Source organism: Sus scrofa, chromosome 8 (assembly GCF_054392235.1).
Source record: "Sus scrofa isolate SSC_HxYL_T2T_F1_AM1 chromosome 8, Sscrofa_HxYL_maternal_Yorkshire_Landrace_v2.0, whole genome shotgun sequence".
NCBI classification, from domain to species: Eukaryota; Metazoa; Chordata; class Mammalia; order Artiodactyla; family Suidae; genus Sus; species Sus scrofa.
This window is the reverse complement of record NC_139390.1, coordinates 1,429,736-1,449,019: the sequence shown is the minus strand read 5'-3', so window position 1 is coordinate 1,449,019 and position 19,284 is coordinate 1,429,736. Positions and strand designations below refer to the sequence as shown.

The following is a 19,284-nucleotide window of genomic DNA, read 5'->3' as shown; positions in this document are numbered from 1 at the left end:
TCAATAAAAGAGTAAAATGGAAACATAAAACAAGCTAAATTAAACCCAGAAGGGGCAGAAAAAAAAGGAAAAAAGAAGAAAAAGAAGCGTACCAAACTAAAGTGTTAGCGAGACAGTAATTTTTCATCAAATCCTGTCAATAACCCTCACTGGCTGCACGAGGGAGGGAGAGAGGCTGGACTGGCACCGGGGGTCCAGTCCAGCCTCTCCGCAGGGTGACGGACATTTTCCGAGTCTTAGCTGAGCTGTCAGACATTTGCCAGTACTCTCAGGACTGTACGCTTCAGGTGGGTGCATCTTACCGTGTGCAAATTATGCCTAATTAAGCTACTTTTTCAAAGCAGAGAACAAGTTAAAAATAAAAGCCAGTCTGTAACGACGTCTGCAAGGCGCGAGGAAGAACGCCCGCTCCAGAGTCCTAGGCGGCGCCGTGGGTTAAGGACCTGGAGTTGCCGCAGCTGTGGCTTAGGCGGCAGCTGCAGCTCAGATTCCATTCCTGGCCTGGGAACGTCCACATGCCAAGGGTGTGGCTGAAAAAATACAAGTAAAAAAGTGCCCACTCCAAGGCCAGACTGCCCAGTGCCACGTACTCAACCTTTCTGCTTCAGTGTCCTCATCCTCAGACACCTGCCCCACAGGCACTGCGAGGACGGAGGGCTCAGAGCCCTTCCCGCAAAGGGAGAGATCGGGGCTAGCCGGCACTGCACACCAACAGGAGTGACCCAGGCACCACACAGGAGCACAGGGGTCTGACCCTGGGGCGGGGGGGGTCCCTGTCACAGGACTTAAGACTGTCAGACTGAATTTTTTTTTTTTTTTTTTTTGCTTTTTAGGGGTGCACCGGCGGCATACGGAGGTTCCCAGGCTAGGGGTCAAATCAGAGCTACAGCTGCCGGCCTACACCACAGCTCACAGCAACGCTGGTTCTTTAAACACTGAGTGAGGCCAGGGATCAAGCCCAAAACCTCATGCTTAGTAGGTGGATTCGTTTCCGATGCACCACAATGGGAACTCCTGAATTTTTTTTGAAATTTTATTTTTTCGTGGTAAGAACACTTAAAAGATCTACCTTCATAACAAATTTTTTTAGGTGTACAATATGTATTGACTATTGGTACAATGTTACAGAGCAGATCTCTCAAGTTTATTTATCCAGCTTCACTTAAACTTTACACTCGCTGATGAGCAACTCCCCACTTCCCCGGCCCCAGTCCCTGAATTTTTAAATCACTGAGAACCAGAGAGCTCTCAACCTCTCCATCTACCTATGCACTGTGTTCCTATTCCCTCGCGATACATATATTTTCAATTACTCACTTGGTTTGGGGGTTAGGATACAGTTAACTGGTTGAAATAGTCATTCTGTTTACATCTGTCTAAATGAGAAGAAACTGGAAGCTCCCCACCACCACCCGCCCAGTCAGAGAAGCGCATGGTGAGGGGGCTGGGGTCCCAACGGCACTGAGCACTACCCGAGTGGACCCCCAACCCCCGCCTCAACTTGAACGCAGAGGGCCACGCCCCGCTGATAAAACCATCTGCCAGTTACCAGTATCTGTTCTCACCTAATGGTCTATGCTGCATGCAAGGAAAGTGAAATGAAGATAAAACATATCACCAGAAAGGCACCGGCAGAAATAACCCCCCAGTTAGAAAATAACCCCTTTCTCCCTCCTTCCTCCATGGATGCAGCTGGTTCACTATTTACTGAAGACCGACAAGGTGCTGGAGACGGATGCGAAGGGCGAGTTGGTTCTGCAGCCCTCCCAAGGCGGCAGGGAGGCGAACTGCCGCGAGGAATGAAAGCCGGAGAAGAGGCGGCGAGTCCCGGGCTCCCGGGCTCAGAGCAAAGTGCCAGGCCTGTGCCCCACCTGTCCATCTACCTCCTCCTGAGCAAAGGTAGGCACTATGGCCTCACTCTGAAGTCCTGAAAGCTAAGGAACAGAACAGAACCACTGAGTAACCTCACCCAACACCAGAGCTGGGATTCGAATCCACAAGTCTGAACCAGGACCTGAACTCACGAGACGGAGATGAAGTGCCTTGCTGGGAGGGTCACAGAGGGCCCTCCTCTCATTACCCACTTGGAAAACGGCCTTCATCCTTGGACAGAATTCAGGAATCATCTGCTCTCTGAAACCTGACTCATTCTCCTCCCAGCCTCAGCAATTAATAACATCCTTATTCACTGTTACGACACAACAGTGGCCAAGGAGTTTGTTTTATATTTTTTAATTTTTTAGCCACCAGCCGGCACCACAGCCACAGCAACACCAGATCCAAGCCGCATCTGTGACCTACACCACAGCTCACGGCAACGCCGGCTCCCCCACCCGGTGAGTGAGGCCTCCTGGATACTCGTCGGGTTCATTTCCGCTGCGCCACAACAGGAACTCCCAAGGAGTGTGTTTCACAAAGAAAGTGAGGTGATGGGCCCATGACCCTGGGATGCACTCATCTCGCCGCACACCCCTCACGCAGAAGCACCTGGCCCTAGAGAACGGTGGAACGGCCTCCTGGGAACTCACCGTACTGGACAGGAGACTCGCCTCTGGAGTCAGAGAGCTGTCCCACAAGCTGCAGCCGTACACACTGCACAGACGCCCAACAGATGGTGCTGGTTCTCCAAACACCCAGGAAACCGGGGTCCAGACCAGAGCAGCACCCCCCTCTCACCTCAGTGTAAGTTCTGCCTTCCCTCCGTCACAAGGCTGGTTGGGATCCATCAGAAGTCTTAGCATCCAAGAGCTGAACACTGGCACCAGATACTGTTTCAGTACCCAGGAGCTAGCCTGGCCACCCAGACTCCTAACGCCTTGTAACCTGCTAAGGTTAAAAAAAGAAGAAACCAACCAACAAAAACGGTGACCAGCGACGGTGATGGTCAAGGATAAACAGAACACAAAACAGGTGGTAAACCCCACAGAGTACGTCTTCTTTAAAAATACCTATTTCTGGGGTTTCCACTGTGACTCGGCAGGTTAGGAGCCGGACACAGTGTTCGCAAGGATGCAGGTTAGACCCCTGGCCTGGCTCCACGAGTTAAGGAGCTTGCGGTGTTGCTGCAAGCTGTAGCGCAGGTCACAGATGCGGCTCGAATCCCCCACACTGCTGTGGCTGTGGCACAGACCAGCAGCTGCAGTTCTGATTCAACCCCTAGCCTGGGAACTTTCCATAACCCCCAGGTGCAGCCCTAAAGAGAAGGGAAAAAAATGTATCTTTGAAGTTCCCATGTGGTGCAACAGGTTAAGGATCTGGCATTGTCACTGCAGCAGCTTGGGCTGTGGCAAGGGTTCTATCCCTGAACCCGAAGCCTGGTGCAACCAAAGAGAAAAACTAAAACAAAAACAAATGCCTTTTTAAAAAATGCCTAAAAACATATCAAGAATATAGTGGAGGAATTCCCATCGTGGCGCAGTGGTTAACGAATCCGACTAGGAACCATGAGGTTGCCGGTTCCATCCCTGGCCTGGCCCAGTGGGTTAAGGACCTGGCGTTGCCATGAGCTGTGGTGTAGTTGCAGACGCGGCTCGGATCCCGCGTTGCTGTGGCTCTGGCGTAGGCCGGCGGCTACAGCTCTGATTGGACCCCTAGCCTGGGAACCTCCATATGCCGCGGGAGCAGCCCTAGAAAAGGCAAAAGGACGAATAAATAATAATTAATAAATAAATGAAAGAATATAGTGGAATAAATTAATGGGAATGACTTTAATGTCTCTACCGGCACCGTTCCTGCAAAGGGCAGACCAGCACAAGCAGGTGGAACATCAGTGGTAACTAAAAGGAGAAATTGCAGAAAGATAGCATTTTGGCAAGAAAAGCCTGGATCTCTGGAGCCAGAATGCTTGGATTTTCCCAACTCCACCTCCTAACAAGCCACATAACTTTGAGAAGTCACGCAACCTTTGTAGAACTCCTTTTTTTTCTTCTGAGAAATAAGATATCCCACACGGTGTTAACAAAAAAAGTCTGTTTTTAAAAACAACACGGAACCCTACAGCTGCTTAGAAAATACACACTCAAAATAAAACGCAGTTTAGCAGTGGTTGAAAACTGCACCGTTTACCCCAAAACAAGTCATTTAACCCTCCGTTTCCATATTTGCAACTGGGAGATTTTTATTTATTATTTTATTTATTTACTGTCTCTTTGGGGCTACACCCACGGCATACGGAGGTTCCCAGGCTAGGAGTCGAATCACAGCTGCAGCCGCCGGCCTGCACCACAGCCCCAGCAGTGCAGATCCGAGCCACGTCTGCGACCTCCACCACAGCTCACGGCAACGCCGGATCCTCAACCCACTGTGGGAGGCCGGGCTCGAACCCACATCCTCACGGATACGAGGCAGATTTGTGAAGCACTGAACCACGACGGGAACTCCTCAATCTGCATTCTTTAAACTGCACCAACTTGAGGGCCAGCTCCTGACACCCCGTGGCGAGTCTGAGCCCGGCTGCTGCACCCTCTGCACACGCTGCCACTGACCAGATGCTACTCACTTGGTGGGCATCAACCTGGGCCTGAGGGTCCCTGTCCCCACAGCAAAGCACTGTCCTTGCTGCCTCCCTCCCTGAAAGGGGCCACCATCTCTCACCCAGGGCCTGAGCAAGAAGCAAGGCAAGCATTTGGGGGGTGGGGTTGGAGGAACAGGAACCGGGAGACAAGCAGTGGGACGCCAGGCCTCCTTTCCCAACCTAAAAGGTTAGGAAGCTTTCATGCCCCACGTTGTTTTTTTAAATTCAGATCAGCTTTTCAATGCTTCCAATAGGGCATAAGGCCTATTTCCTACCAAAATAACTTCTTGATAACCAGAATTAATGAGTTAATGTTGCTTCTTATTTTGTTTGCTTTTAAATTAATGCAAAATGATTCATTCATAAATGAAAAATGCTGTGCGTGTAGAATTTAAAACTCCTCTGTTCAAGTTTATTAAGACAGTTTAGACGTAAGCATTCACTCCGGGAACGAGGCTGCAGCTTCTGAACGTCAGAGAACCTGAGGCCCTGTCCTCGGCCTCTGCTCACCTACGCTGTCCCTCCGCCAACCATGTCCACTAACCATCAATACATATAATTCCCAGAAGGCAGTTTGGGGCTCAAATGCCTTTGAGGCAACTATGTAAGCTGCACCTCCCCTTAGGTATCTCAAGGCACTTTGGGCTCAACATGTCCAAAGCCAAATTTACACACCTCAACCCCTGTGGCAATGGCGAGCCAGAGCTCCCGGCAGTGCCCACTGCAAAGAGAACGGCCGACAAGCAGAGGCAGCCATCCTGGTGCGAGGGACAGCCCCACCCCATGCAAGGAAGATCTGTGCTCCTGAGAAGACACCACGGCCCGTTCTCCACCGCCACCCCTACGCCAAAATCCAGGAGGCACACCACACACCCGCCAAACGCCTGCCAGCACCTGACACCGGGCGGCTCCCTGGTGTTCCTGCCTCCGCCTCTGCACCTGACGACCACGACGCATCTAGAACAATTCCTTCAGACCCTGAGTGACAGCATGCCACGCTTCTGCTCAAAACCCTGCCACCTTAGCAAGATAAAAGTTCATGTCATTAGATGGACAGAGGAGAACCTCCAAGTCTGTCCAGACAGAGCCCAACAAGCAGGCACTCAGCAGATGCTCATGGGACAGAGGGCCACGCGTGACAGACATGCGGCGACATCAGACCTCAACACGGAGCTGCATGCAGATAAGAGCAGGGCCCGTGCTCCGAGCTGTTTGGTAGCGAACACACAAGCACAAGCAAGGCCCCCCAGATCCAGCCCTTCTGCAGAGGCCCCATCTCAGGGAAAACCCTTTCTAAAGTCAGACTCCTGAGAACCCACGCTGACCTTCCGGCACTCACCCACCTCGTTCTCCACCTCTACTGCCTCCTCTCACCTGGATTACGAGGGGCCTTCGGCCTCCCTGTGTCTACTGTCACCCGACAAACCATCATTCTCACTGCGGCCAGAACAGGCTTCTCTGCTTCTCAAGGCCCACCAAGTGTCTGCAGGCGCTCTTCACCAAAAGAGCCAAAGCCGCGGTCTAGCCCTCCAGGCTCCACCCGGTGCCTCCCAGGCTCCCTGCTCCAGCACATTTCAGCGGGCTGGACACAGCACAAGGCTCCCTTCCCTCCTACCGGCCTGAGTGACAGTTTCAATCTCTGTGCAGCAGCCGCCAGGCCCAGCCCGCAACCTTTAGTCCCACCGAAATGTCTCATTTTACAAAAGAGGAGGACGAGAGACTCACTGGGTCACAGGGTGAGTTCCTGGCAAGGCTGGCAAGGCGCCCGGGCCCCACCCAGCTGGGGCTCTCTGAAGTCACATCCTCATTCAATCTGGTTTCCAGAGCCACACAGGGCCTCACTCGGGGGGAAACGGTATTAGAAAGCAAGCTTGAAATGTGACTTTCGGCTTAACCTTTAGTTGAAACTCAGTCTTCCGAATCTGTTTTGATGTTCTGACCAAGATTTTAGAAAAGTGGAAAACAGGTCTGGTCTGGAATTTTACTTGACACGTATCCCTCAAGACCTTCCTCCACGAAGATGTCTTTAAATAAAATTAGGTTTTCTGCCTCAGCACCACTTACTGCCAGACTCACACGGCACATGTGAATTTCTCACATGCAACTAACCGCAAGTGCAGGCCCAACAGCTGTGAGTTTCCAAGCTCGCCTGCAAGCGGCCTCATCAGGGAACGTGCCCCCACCGTCCACAGCCTGGCGCCCCAGGCCCTGCCCGCTCCCTCACGCCTCGGGATGGGTAACCAACCCCCAGCAGCACGGTCAGGGACCCACCAAGCCTAGCAGAAAAATGCGAACTGGTCCACTTCTGAGAACCAAGACCCAACGTACAAAGCGCTATCAACCCGCAATCATCAAAGGCCACCAGGAGGAAGACCTGGGGTCCCGGCAGGCAGTTGCCAAAGAGCAGAGCCTGCAGGTGAGGTGGGCCAGCGAGGAGAGAGGGAGCTCGGGCAGCTGCCACAGCAAGCAGGGTATCCTGGGGGCCAGAGCTGCCGAGTGTGGCAGTCCTATCTTCAGTTACCCAGGGCCAGGGCCGCCGCCGCCGCCGCCGCCGCCGCCGCCCGCCAGGTGACCTGGTGTTTCATGCAAACGACAGAGAAGGGGCAGAGGAGGGACGGCTCGGCAGAGGGAGAAGCACGAATGTCAGCACTCAGGGTGTGTGATGCCCACCCCAAACCGCCTGCCAGTGAGGCTTAATGCAGACATTCACCCCCCAAACCTGGGCTGAGAAGCCACGTCCTGCAGCCAGGGGGTAACTGCCACACCTCCTTCCAGTGGCGCACAGCCTTTCAGGAAGACGTGGGAGGGCTGATCTCCTGTGTCACCATGGGACTTCAGCAGCGAAAGGAAGAAAAGCGTTTCAGTGACTCCAGTCAAGAGGCAGGGCTGGAGAATTCCAGTCCCGCCTGGGTTAAGGATCCAGCCCTGGAGCTCCCGTCGTGGTGCAGTGGAAACAAATCTGACGAGGACCCATGAGGTTGCGGGTTTGATCCCTGGCCTCGCTCAGTGGGTGAAGGATCTGGCGTTGCGTGAGCTGTAGTGTAGGTCGCAGACGCGGCTCGGATCTGGCGTGGCTGTGCCTGTGGCGTAGGCTGGCAGCTGTAGCTCCGACTGGACCCCTGGCCTGGGAGCCTCCACAGGCTGCCCTTAAAAGCAGAATCATCACCATCACCAAGGACCCACGTTACTGCAGCTGTGGCGAGGGTGCAACTCTGTGCGGGCTGGATCCCTGGCTGGGCACGTCCATGTGCTAAGGGTGTGGAGATTTGGTTTATTTTGCTAGCTTCAGTTCAGAATTACTCCCAACTTAAAACGCCGTAAGAGATCCAAATCAGCAAACCCACCGTGGCTGGCAGAAGGAGCTACATCCTGACCAGCGGAGGACGTGAGTGGCTGCGGTCTGCCCTGCGGGGACAAAGACGACTGGGGTGATCAGGCAGCGCAGAGCCTCGCCGGCCCCAGACTGTGCAGACGGCCACCAGGACCCCCAGCATGCAGTACTGCCTAACTGCCCAGAACCTCAATTCTCAAGAACTCTCAGGCTATTGAGTGGAAAAGGGTCACGACTGCAGAAGATACTCACAAGGGAAGATCAGAATTCATGCTTCAAGTGCCTGTTACTTAAATAATAGGTGTGAGGCGTGCCCACTGTGGCTTAGCAGTAATGAACCCAACTAGTATCCATAAGGAAGCGGATTCGATCCTGGCTTCACTCAGGGACTTAGGGATCCAGCGTTGCTGTGGCTGTGGTGCAGGCCGGCAGGTGTAGCTCTGATTCAGCCCCTAAACTGGGAACTTCCATATGCTGCGAGTGCAGCCCAAAAAAGACTAAATAAATAAATATTAGGTGTGAAAATCTCCAGATGTATGTGAGTCATCCAGCATCTGACCCTGAATACGACTCCACTTTCAAGAGCATCTGAGTGAGATGAAATCCAGTTATGAAAATACGCCAGTCCTAAAATACTGATAAATGCATCAATCCCAAGACTATCCAAAAATCTGTGACTTTGTGACCAGATCCTATGTAATATCTGGGTCCAACGCACCATGGAAGCATATTTTACTTTTATAGAATTAGCTAAAATAAAAGCTGAGAGGAGTGCCCTGGTAGCTCAGTGGGTTAAGGATCCAGCGTTGTCACTAGCAGTTTGGGTGGCTGCTGTGGCCCGGGTGTGATCCCTGGGCACAGGCCATGGGCACGGCCAAACCAAACCAAACCAACTAGGAGTCAGAGGCCCTTGACATCTGCCTACCAGGTGTCTGCACAGCTTGGCCCCCTCCCTGTCTCTGGGTCTCTGCCACTGTCCCCGGCTCAGGGAGGCCCTCCCTGAGCCCGTCCTCAACACTGCAGGCATTGCGCCCCCAGGCCCTCGCTCACCACCCCACCACCTACTTCACTGTCTCCTCCCGCACCAGGGGGCAGGAGGGGCTTCCACAGCTTTGCCCACTGATGCGTTCTCGGCATGGAGAACCATCCCTCACGCCTAAGAGAGGCTCTAAAACAGACGATGGCGGACCCAGCACTTCAGTGAAGCCGGGCCTCAGGTACACCCCTCACCGCACTCAAGAGCATTTCAGGACGGTAGACGTCAGAATTCTCCCTAACCACACTGACAAACAGCGCTAACCTCACGCCTGCTCAGTAAGTTTAAATATGACTCAATAAACTACCTCTGGACTGCTTCCATATTACTGCTAAAGAAAATCTAGTTTTTATTTTTTATTTACTCATTGATTTATTTTTTTTTTTTTTTGCTTTTTAGGGCTGCACCCATGGCATACAGAAGTTCCCAGGCTAGGGGCTGAATTGGAGCTACAGGTGCTACTATGCTACCGCCACAGGAATGCCAGATACGAGCCGTGTCTGAGACCTACACCATAGCTCAGGGCAACGCTGGATCCTTAACCCACTGAGTGAGGCCAGGGATCAAACCCAGGGCCTCATGGATGCTAGTTGGGTTTGTTACCACTGTGTCATGACGGGAACTCCCAAGAAAACCCAGTTTTCAGAAAGTTATATTCTTCCACTGTTAACAACAGAACTTCCATTACACCTTTTCAAGCCCACAAATGGATTTCTGATCAGCTGGCTATTCACAGAGTCTGGATGAGTAAACCCATGAGGCTCCAATAAATAACTAGGACAATATTGACACAAGCTGTATTTCACTTCCAGAATGAGCTAAAGACTTAATTCTACCCAATCACAAGCTTCCATGTCACAGGAAACAGAAGAGAACCATCTTAAAAAGACTCTCCTAGGGAGTTCCTGTTGTGGCTCAGCAGGTTATGAACCTGACTAGCATCCATGGGTTCAATTCCTGGCCTCGCTCAGTGGGTTAAGGATCCGGCATTGCTGTGAGCTGTGGCAGAGGTCACAGACGTGGTTCGGATCTGGTATTGCTATGGCTGTGGTGTAGACTGGCAGCTTCAGCTCCAACTCGACTCATAGGCTGGGAACTTCCGTGTGTTCCATCGAACTGTGCACGACCCTAAAAAGCAAAAAAAAAATTCTCCTATACTCCAGAATCAGAATTAACTAAGTCTGGAATTGACTCTGTAAACAAGAAACTATATTCAGGGAATTATCTTCTAAGATCTAAGTTCTAATTCTCCAAATTACCACCCCCTTCTTTTCACAGTAATGCCTTTCCTGTTTTCACCCCTCACCCTGCAGTCACCCTGCCTGCTAGTAACTCACACTCTCTACTGCGGGAGACGCAGGCACAGAATGCTTTCCTCTGTCTTTTAGTTTATCATGTTTGAATGTCTGGACTAAATTGGCAAGATCCATACACTTCAAATGTGATACTGAAATTTTTAGAGAACAAAAAAATTCTTGGAGTTCCCTTCACGGCTCAGTGGTTAACGAACCCAACTAGGAACCATGAGGATGCCAGTTCGATCCCTGGCTTTGCTCAGCGGGTTAAGGATCTGGTGTGGCCATGAGCTGCAGTGCAGGTCGCAGACAAGGCTCCAATGCCGCATTGTTGTAGCTGATTTGAGCCCTAGCCTGGGAACTTCCACATGCCTCGGGTGCGGCCCTAAAAAGCAAAAAAGAAAGAAAAAGAAAAAATTCCCAATTCTACATCTCATCTGATCCATTCAACAAACACGCACTGGGCCATGAACAAAGTAAAATGCCCTTAAATTTTTCTGCATTCAGGGAGTTCCCGTCGTGGCGCAGTGGTTAACGAATCCGACTAGGAACCATGAGGTTGCAGGTTCGGTCCCTGCCCTTGCTCAGTGGGTTAACGATCCGGCGTTGCCGTGAGCTGTGGTGTAGGTTGCAGACGCGGCTCGGATCCCGCGTTGCTGTGGCTCTGGCATAGGCTGGCAGCTACAGCTCCAACTGGACCCCTAGCCTGGGAACTTCCATATGCCCCGGGAGCGGCCCAAGAAATAGCAACAACAACAACAACAACAAAAAAAAAAAAAAAAGACAAAAATAAATAAATAAATAAATAAAAACAGCAAAAAGATTTAAAAAAAAAAAAAAAAAAAAAAAAAAAAAATTTTTCTGCATTCAATCAACTTCCAATCTAGTAACAGACAACAGATGTGCAGGTACATACAAGTGTTTACGTGTCACAGAGTTAAGAACCGAGGTAGGATGACGGGAGAAGGAAGCATCAGGGCAGGCCTCCAAGGATGGAGGGGTCTCAGGAGGCGGAGCTGGAAGGAAAGGGTGGGGAGTGGGAGAAGGAAAAAGTGGAAGACAAGCTTTCCTGGAGGCAACGAGGAGGACCCAAGACCCAAAGGGGAGGTGTGAGAAGGCCCAGCATGACGGAAGGGGCCCGGCTGGAGAAGGCCCTGCGCGGTCACCCAGGCGGCACTGCTCTGCGAGGAGGAGGACCTGAGCACCCACGAAACAGACCGCAGGTCCAGGAGCGGCAGAGGGTACGGCTTCGAGGGCCTCCGCCGTCTCTTACCAGCACCACAGAAAGCACTCAGACGGCGCGGGTGGATGCAATCAAAAGTACACAGAAACAGAAACACCAAACTGTACTTTTGCAAACTTGTCTTTCTTCTTTAACAATGCTGAAACCCTCTGATGTCACAAAAACTCAAAAAGTTAAGGAAACCCGTGTGATCAAATATACTCTTTAAAATCTTGGTATCTTTTCTGGAGCACCATAAATTCAAGCACTGAGCAAGCAGGTTTTGCTGCCGGTCTTCACGGAAAACCGTCCTGCTCCTTCAGAGCGGCAGGGCTCCCCCAGAGGAAGAAACACAGGGCTGGCTCGACTTGCTACATGATGCCAACCAATATGCCACCCTATCCATTAATCACATAAAGATTTTTGCTGACATTTCAATGAGTCCACTGCCATTGTCCTCATCAGAGTTCTTTATTCTTACATAGAATCAGAAGGTAAGACAACTGGGTTTTGGTTTTTTTTCTTTCTTTTTTGGTCACACCCATGGCGTATAAAAGTTCCCGGGCCAAGGACTGAATCCAAGCCGAAGCTGCGACCCAAGCCACAGCTGTGGCAACGCCAGATCCTTAACCCGGGCACCACAGAGGGAACTCCCAACATCCCTGTATTTGTAAAAAATGAGTTCAAAACTAAGTGTTACAACAGGAAGTTGTTAAACAGGCTGAACGTTTCACTTCCAAGTTCAAGTGCGCAGTAAGATGACTATTTGCATCACTCTTAACAAGACAAATAGTGGAGACAACTCTAGAAACATCACTTTCAAAGCCCTATGGCAAGAGTTTCTTTCAAAAAGCAATTTTCTGTTCATTGTTAAAAAGTCCTTGAGAGGGCAGGTCAAGTGTTTATTTTCTCAAAAATACTGAATTTGCTAGGTAGCTTTCTACTGACAGCCACTCACGGCAGAAAAGGTCAGCAAATTTAGACCCCTTGCCCTTACGTCAAAGAAAACCCTCAATTCACCTCCAAATAGGCCATGCTTTCAATTCTGTCTCAAGATAACCAGCAAACCTCTGTGCCTTGCCAAGTATGTTCAGTTTCTCCCCATCTCATTACAAAGCACTGTAAAGATTTACTACTTGTGTAAAGGTCGGCTGAGCCCCTATGTGCTTCTGGCTTCAAGTCGCTGCTTCAAGAACTTCTCTTATGCATCATGTGGTGAATAAATTTCACATGTGTTGTTCTTTCTGCAATCCCACCCCATCCACGAATTTTTTTAAAGTGGCTGCTCCATCACCAGATACATCCAGTTTTCCCACAAAACCCTGTTCATTAAAGAAATCATTTCAGAATATATATTCTCTAGGCCATTCAAGAGCTCACACAAAGTACTCAATCTGAATCTATCAAAAAGCAGAAGCTGAAACCTGTTTAGAAATACCTGAGGAGTTCCCATTGTGGCTCAAAGGAAACGAATCCAACTAGTATCCATGAGGATGCGGGTTCGATCCCTGGCCTTGCTCAGTGGGTTACGGATCCAGTGTTGCCGTGAGCTGTGGTGTAGGTCACAGATGCGGCTCGGATCCTGTGTTGCTGTGGCTGTGGGGTAGGCCTGATTGGACCCCAGCCTGGGAACCTCCATGTGCCACAGGTGCAGCCCTTAAAAAAAACCAGTAAGAAACATCTGTGTTTCCAGCATCCCAGGCAAGCCCACCACACATCGTCATTTATTCTAACAATTTACTTCTTTCAAATCTTCCGCAGTATGTCCTGTGAATACTCCAAAAGTATTTGCTAACAAAGCCGTGTGGTGACTTTGTTGCCATTTCGCTTCCCCTGAGGTATGTCGCCTTGTGGCTACTCCCTCAAGCCCCCTAGAGAGCTGGGTTCTGGCCAGGGACCTGGCTTTCAGCGGCAGACCAGCATGGCTGGTGCTGCAGACTGGCTTGACTCGCTCCACAGCTGGGGGCTTACACCTGGTTCTGGAACTCCTTCTCGGAAGCCCAGCTAGAGAGTTGGTTCCAGCAGCCCTTTCAAAACGCTGTAAGTTCCCGATGCACCAGTCAACACCTGTCTGTGCAAATTAGCCAGAGCTGCTGCGACTCGGCCTCACAGAAGTGTGCGCCTCCGAGCTCCCGCTGTGCTGCAGCAAGGTCATGGCCCGGCTGGTCTCTGTGGTGCTGCCCGTTTGATCCCCAGCTCCAGTGCTGCTGCAGTTGTGGCGAAGGGCCCAGACGTGGCTCAGAGTTGCTCCCTGGCCCGGGAACGTCCATACGCCGTGGGTGCAGCCGAAAAAGGGGCTGGGGTGGGAGAAATGCGCATTTCCTCAGGAGCTCATCCTTAGGCTCAGGGGAACTGTACAAAGTACTAGAGAGAGCGGAGGATGACTGGAAATGCTGCTAAAAAAGGGGGCAGAGGTGGTGTTTCTCTTCTGGATGCCTGACTGTGAAGACCAGGTACTTCCTTCTCTAACATCCAAGAAAACCACTTGTGGGGGAGGGGGTTGTGTTTTTACTATTTTTTTTCTTTTTAGAGCTGGACCTGCAGCATATGGAGGTTCCCAGGCTAGGGGTCCAATCAGAGCCGTAGCCGCCGGCCTCCACCACAGCCACAGTCATGCGGGATCCGAGCTGCATCTGCGACCGACACCACAGCTCAGGGAAATGCCAGATGCTTAACCCACTGAGCAGGGCCAGGGATCAGAACCCACGTCCTCATGGATCCTAGTCAGGTTCCTTTCCACTGAGCCACGACAGGAACGCCAGACATGGCTAGCTAATAATAAAAGTGGATATAACTGCACATTTCAAAGAGTCAGCTAAGAGTCTACTTAGCTCACTTTGTCTTTTTGCCATTTCTTGAGCCGCTCCTGCGGCATATGCAGGTTCCCAGGCTAAGTGTTTAATTGGAGCTGTAGCCGCTGGCCTCCACCACAGCCACAGTCATGCGGGATCCGAGCTGCGTCTGCAACCCACACCACAGCTCATGGCAACGCCGGATCCTTAACCCACTGAGCAAGGGCAGGGACTGAACCCGCAACCTCATGGTTCCTAGTCAGATTCTTTAACCACTGCGCCACGACGGGAACTCCCAACTTAGCTCACTTTCTTAAGCTCACTGTGTGGTCAATAAAAAGCTTATGCAGGAGACAGTAGCGGCGCTACCATCAATTTCCTTGCTGTCTCATATGCTTTCATTACGGGCCTTATCTTCAATCCAGGGTTTCTTTTAAGACTCTACCTCATTAAATCAAACAGCAGAAGTCACGTACTTAACCAGCCCCCGCTGACTGCCATAGGCTTCAAGACTCTGAGTAAACACACGGATTCTGATGCCAGATACCTCAGGAATCACGCAAGACTCCAGGCTCTGAAACCAGATCAAGTGAGGGCGTCCGTCCCCATCCACACACTCCACACCCGTACAGCAGAGAGTCTTCCTGGAGGACTCGAGAACAAACACGTTCTCCTTCGGCGCTGGGCGCGTCTGAGCTGCTCCAAGTGCGCCGCTAACGCACTGCACACATTACAGACCCTGCAGCGGGCAATCGGAGGTCCTCGAAAGGGCGTGACCAAGGGACTGACGATCCAAGAATCACAAGTTGTAAAAGACCTTTGAGATTATCCAGCACAATCTTTTTTTTGGGGGGGACACCCCTGCAGATGCAGAAGTTCCTGGGCCAGGGATCAAACCTGTGACAATACAGGATGCTCGACTGGCTAGGCCACCAGGGAACTCCCTAGCCAATCTTCTTACCTGACGGATGTGTCCAGCGTACAAACACATACAGCTGGCCTGAGAGCTTTAGACAAAAGCTTCTTTTGATAAGTTTTCCAGCAAACCAACCAGTAAACCCAAGAACTATTTTGTAGTTTGGAAAGAAGAGTTTACTTTCAACAGGGACAAGACAAGCTGAGCTCACCTGCCGCAATGGTCATTCTAGTGAGAACAGCCACAACGTCAGACTCACTGATCAACCATTTGAGTTCCCAGCTGTGATGGGAACTCTCTAACACCACACGGGAAAGACGTCAAGTGTCAGGTCTGAGCTTGAGAGGAAGAAGTGGACACAGAATCTCCTGCATCAAGGTGAGTGCTGCAGGCAAGGGGGTGAGCACGTTCACCAAAGCCGGAGGGAAGGAGACACCACGACAGTGCCACACGTGGACGGCAGAGAGCCCGGAAGGCCCATAAGCAAGGGCAGTAAAATAAATAATGAAACAGTATCTAAAAAATAAGTAAATGAACAAAAAGAAAAAGGAAGAAAACGTTCCGATAAAGCAATGACTGCAACCCAGTCTAACGTCTCTGGCCCAGCTGAGGACAGGCTCCAGGGGAACCCAGACGGGCAGCAACAGCCAGGCCTAGCATGGTGATGGCAATGCTTCCCACAGAGACAGCACGCGACCCCTCCTGGGAAGACGCAGCGGTCACTGGGCAAAGAAGGAAGAGAAACGCTACGCAGAAACAGCCCAACAAAGGCACAGAGGTGAGAAGGACGTGGCCCGTCCACGCCGTGCAGGCCCCACCACACAAGCAGAACAACGTGGCTGCCCCAGTGCCAGACAAAGGCGCTGGGACGCCAAAGCGGACGGAAGCCAGCTGAGAGCAAGAAAGACAAGAGCCTGTCCATTTGGCCAGAGTCTGGCTGACAAGGTACAGCAAGAAGAACAAGCAAAGGTGTCATCAAGGAAAAGCCAGGCAAGGATGTCATAAAACAAGAACGATGGACACGTCCTTATAAAACAGACACAGCAACGCTCAACAAAACGCGGGTAAGGTGCGCCCTCCTCTGGGGCAGGGCCAAGGGGCCAGCAGGGCCACCGCAACGGCCCAAGGGGCTGCTAAGGCACAGGTTCCAGCCCCGGCCCGGGAACGTCTCACTCACACACACACACACACACACACACACACACACACACCCCCCTGACCAAGTGGGGTCTCTCTCACACACACACACACACCCCCTGACCAAGTGGGGTCATACACCCTGACCAAGTGGGGTCATACACACACACACACACACACACACACCCCTGACCAAGTGGGGTCACACACACACACACACACACACACACCCCTGACCAAGTGGGGTCTCTCTCACACACACACACACACCCCCTGACCAAGTGGGGTCATACACCCTGACCAAGTGGGGTCATACACACACACACACACCCCTGACCAAGTGGGGTCATACACACACACACACACCCTTGACCAAGTGGGGTCACACACACACACACACACACACACACACCCCTGACCAAGTGGGGTCACACACACACACACACACACACACACACACCCTGACCAAGTGGGGTCATACACACACACACACACCCTGACCAAGTGGGGTCACACACACACACACACACCCCTGACCAAGTGGGGTCATACACCCTGACCAAATGGGGTCACACACACACACACACCCCTGACCAAGTGGGGTCTCTCTCACACACACACACACACACACCCTGACCAAGTGGGGTCTCACACACACACACACACACCCTGACCAAGTGGGGTCTCTCTCACACACACACACACACACACACCCTGACCAAGTGGGGTCTAGTCCAGGAATGCAAAGCTGGTTCAGTATGAAAAGATCAATGACGTCACCTACCACAGTGACAGTCTAAAGAAGAGAAAAACACGGCCACACCAACCGATCCAAAAAAGCACCTGACAAGCTTTCATATCTGTGAATAGAAACTTAAAAACTTCCCCATCATGGCAACGGGCATCTGAGGAAAACCCTCCAGCAGACACACTGCGACAGGCTGGATGCTCCCCCGAAAATCAAGAACAAGGAAACGGTTCTAAAGCCCTACCAAGCGCACGAAAGCAAGCAAGCAAAGGAAGGAAAAGGCACCCAGGGTGGAAGACAAACCAAAAAATGCCCTACTCGCAGACAATATGACGACTCACCGGGAAAATGCCAATGAATCCACAAATCAAAGACGACCAGAGAGAAACACACGCCGTGTTCACAGACTGGAAGAGTCAACAGCAAATACCTCGGCTCCCCGCCAAACTGACCTACAGTTTTAAGGAGATTCAAATTACTGGTTTTTTTGGCATGTGCAAGTTCCCGGCCAGGATGGAACCTGTGTCACAGTTACCAGAGCTACTGCAGTGAAATGCCAGATTCTTACCCCTTTGAGCCATGAGGGAACTCCTCAAATTAAATACTAGAATTATTTGTAGACATGGACAAGTTGATTCTAAAATGTATTAAAAAAAAAAAAAACAAATGGGAGTTCCCGGCGTGGCGCAGTGGTTAACGAACCCAACTAGGAACCATGAGGTTGCGGGTTCGGTCCCTGTCCTTGCTCAGTGGGTTAACGATCCGGCGTTGCCGTGAGCTGTGGTGTAGGTCGCAGACGCGGCTCGGATCCCGCGTTGCTGTGGCTCTGGCGTAGGCCAGTGGCTTCAGCTCCGATTCGACCCCTAGCCTGGGAACCCCCATATGCCGTGGGAGCGGCCCAAGAAATGGCAAAAAGACAAAAAAACAGAAAACAAAAACAAAAACAAAACAAAACCAAAAAAATGACTAAATACCAAAAACACTTTTTTTCAGTTGGAGAAATCATCTTGGAAGTTTTTGCCTGTCGTGTATAGGCGATGGGATAGACCCACAGACCAACAGAGCAGAATCGAGTCCAGAAATAACCCGCACAAAAGAGGCATTCCCAGCGCGGCTCAGAGGGTTAAGGACGCAACCGGTGGAGTTCCCGCTGTGGCTCAGTAGGTTCCGAACCAGACTAGTATCCATGAAGATTCGGGTTCGATCCCTGGCCTCAGTCAGTAGGTTAAGGAGTCAGGGTGGCTGTGGCTGTGGTGTAGGCCAGCAGATGCAGCTCCAATTTGACCCTTAGCCTGGAAACTTCCATATGTTGCAGGTGTGACCCTAAAGAGCAAAAAAATAAAAACCCAACTAGTATCCATGAAGATGCAGATTTGATCCCTGGCCTTGATCCAGCTCTGCTGCAACCGCAGCACAGGTCGCAGATGCGGCTCCGATCCGGCATCGGCATCGCTGTGCTTGGTGTAGGGTGGCAACTGCAGCTCGATTGAATCCCTAGCCCAGGAACTTCCATATGTCTCAGGTGTGGCCCTAAAAAAAACCCCAAAAACACTCAAGAGTAAAAAAAAAAACAGGAGTTCCCACTGTAATGCAGCTTGTCTCTGTGGAAGTGCAGGTTTGATCCCCAGCCTGACGCAATGCGTTGCTGCAGCTATGGCCTAGGTCACAGCAGCAGCTTGGGTCTGACCCCTCGCCAGGGAACTTCCATACGCCATGGGAGCAGCCAAAAATTAACAAATAAATAAATAAGCGGAGTCTCAAACACTTCACCCAAGAGGATACAAGAATGGCAAACAAACATATGTTAAGTGTTCGATAGCAGCAGTCATTAGGGAAATGTAACTTAAAGCCACAACGCCACCACACATCTACTTATTAAAATGGTTAAAATAAAATCTACTGACAATATGGATGTTAGCTTGGACGCAGGGCAACTAACTGTCATCACTGCTGGTGGAAGGTCAAAATGGTACAGCCATTCCGAAAAACAGCTTGGCAACTTCCTATAACATTCTCTCATGACCCTGTTCCGGCTCCTTGGTATCTACCCCCGAGAACTGAACATTTACTTTCACACAAAACCCTACACACAATTGTTTACGGAAGCCCTATTTATCATCATCGAAACCTCAACATGCACCGATGGGAGAACAGGTAATTGTGCGAAATCCATACAAAGGAACACTGCAAGCTTCGGCACAGGTCTTGACGTGGCAGTAAAAAGCAGCCACTGGTACCTGCAACAACAAGGATGAAGCTCAGTGTGACTACAGGTGAAAGGAACCAGCCTCCCA

General features: G+C 51.1%; 1 protein-coding gene across 7 annotated transcripts in view; it reads right to left on the bottom strand.

The window, feature by feature from the left end:
* The window catches only part of FAM193A (family with sequence similarity 193 member A), a 136,354-nt gene that overhangs the window by 109,990 nt on the left and 7,080 nt on the right, over window positions 1-19,284 (bottom strand). Inside the window, exon 1 of one of the 7 annotated variants that reach the window (XM_084971283.1) lies at window positions 5,888-6,125. The exons of 5 other annotated variants lie outside the window; for them this stretch is intronic. The gene's annotated coding sequence lies outside the window, so the exon portion shown is untranslated. Of the gene's footprint in view, window positions 1-5,887; window positions 6,126-19,284 lie in introns of those variants that run through there. One more of the 7 variants, XM_084971285.1, reaches the window with a different exon arrangement.